This window comes from Mandrillus leucophaeus, unplaced genomic scaffold (assembly GCF_000951045.1).
Source record: "Mandrillus leucophaeus isolate KB7577 unplaced genomic scaffold, Mleu.le_1.0 Scaffold367, whole genome shotgun sequence".
NCBI lineage: Eukaryota > Metazoa > Chordata > Mammalia > Primates > Cercopithecidae > Mandrillus > Mandrillus leucophaeus.
In genome coordinates this window covers 1,178,527-1,180,312 of record NW_012103887.1, presented here as the reverse complement: position 1 = coordinate 1,180,312, position 1,786 = coordinate 1,178,527, and the positions used below count along the sequence as shown (strand labels likewise).

Below are 1,786 nucleotides of genomic sequence, written 5' to 3'. Positions count from 1 at the left end.
AGAGGTTGCAGTGAGCTGAGATCACGCCATTACACTCCAGCCTGGGCAACAAGCGAAAGTCCATCTCAAAGAAAAGAAAAGACAGTAGCTTACGTTTATGGCCAGCACCTCTCATCACAGTCCAGTTCCAAGGAAAAATTCCAGCGTTTTCTACATTGGGTGCTGCGTCGTCTCAAATCAGCACATTCCGTGGAGGAAGGGTCCCGCTTTGTTGCATCTATCCTGGGGTTTAATGTCGGTAAATGAGTCACTCTAGCATGTACACAAGGCTCCCTAAGGCTCCTGCAGCAGCTGACCAAGCCCAAGGACATAACTGAATCTGGAAAGTCCTGGGCCTTGTTTTGAAAAAAACTTGAAATACACATAGGAAGAAAGCCATGAAAGTAAATGTTCACTTGTCTCTGCAAAATAAATAAATAAATAAATACATAATAAAAGTAAATAAATACTACTCCCCTATTCTTGAAACACTTCTTCTTTTTTTTCTCTCTTTTAAGAGATGGGGTTTTATGGTGTTGCCCAGTCAGGTCTTGAACTCTTGGGTTCAAACGATCCTCCTACCTCAGCTTCCCAAAGTGCCGGGATTCCAGGTGTGAGCTACCGCACTCGGCCAAAGCTCTTTTATGATTCCCAGTTGTTCACTGGATAATCACTAGCATCCGTGGTATGTTATGTGAGGTCCTCAATGAACTACCTGTCTGTCCTCATTTCTTAGGACTCTACTTCTTATGCCAAAGCTATAGGCAGATTTTATTTGTGTTTAAGGACTCTCCTCAAGTTCACCTGGTACGTTGTGTCTGTAGCATGTTTTAGTGACTGCTGCTTCTTCATGTGGCTTTTCTTTTTTTGTACTTAACGTTCTTCAGAGGCTGGGCATGGTGGCGCACGTGTGTAATCCCAGCACTTTAGGAGGCTGAGATGGGAGGATTGCTTGAGTTCAGGAGCTTGAGACCAGCCTGGACAACATATGGAGACCTTGTCTCAATTAAAAAAAAAAAAATTCCTCAGATGAAACCCTGAGAATTCCTGTTCTAACTAGCCCTCTTCCAAGGACATTCCCAATGAGCCTAAGAAAATTAAGCTCCCTGCCCCATATTTGCTCTGTAGAGAAATAGGTAAACACCAGCTGGGCATATCTGGCAACATTTTCAGCAATAAAAACAAAAGTTTGCGTTGTGAAAACCAGATTTATTTATTTGGATATGAGACTGGATGGGCCTTTGGAAATCTTTCTAAACCTCAGTGCCATTTTTATCATCTTTTAGAGATGCAAACTAATTTCACTTGGTGGCACAGAAATGGATTATACGTGGCAGAGCCTGGGATGACTGATTTCCCTCCGTGGAATTGGCCTGTATTTGGGGTGCAGCTGACAGCTGCCGCACCTCCGCAAATACTGAGAATTCAAAACAGCTTTGCCCAGAGCAGAGGTCCAGAAACTTTTTCTGGAAAGGGCAAAATCGTAAATATTTTAGACTCAAAGTTGTCTGCCACCATTCACCAACTCTGCCATTGTAGTTCAAAAGCAGCCAGAGACAATAAGTAAATAAACGGCTGTGGGATCAAATTATCTTTATGAATACCGAAATTGGAATTTAAACTTTCTCATGTGTCCTGAAATGTTATTTTTCCTTTGTTTTTTCCCAATCATTTGAAAATGCAAAAAGCATTCTTAGAGAGCTGTACAGAAATATGTAACGGGTGGATTTGGGCCATGGGCCACAGTTTGCTGACCTCAACTGGATCAATGATGACTCTGAAACATCAGCACTCATCAGCACCCGCT

At 42.5% G+C, this 1,786-nt stretch overlaps 1 pseudogene; it reads right to left on the bottom strand.

Moving 5' to 3' along the window:
* LOC105546760 overlaps positions 1–311 on the bottom strand; it is a 16,026-nt pseudogene extending 15,715 nt beyond the window's left edge.
* Between the last annotated feature and the right edge of the window lie 1,475 nt (positions 312–1,786).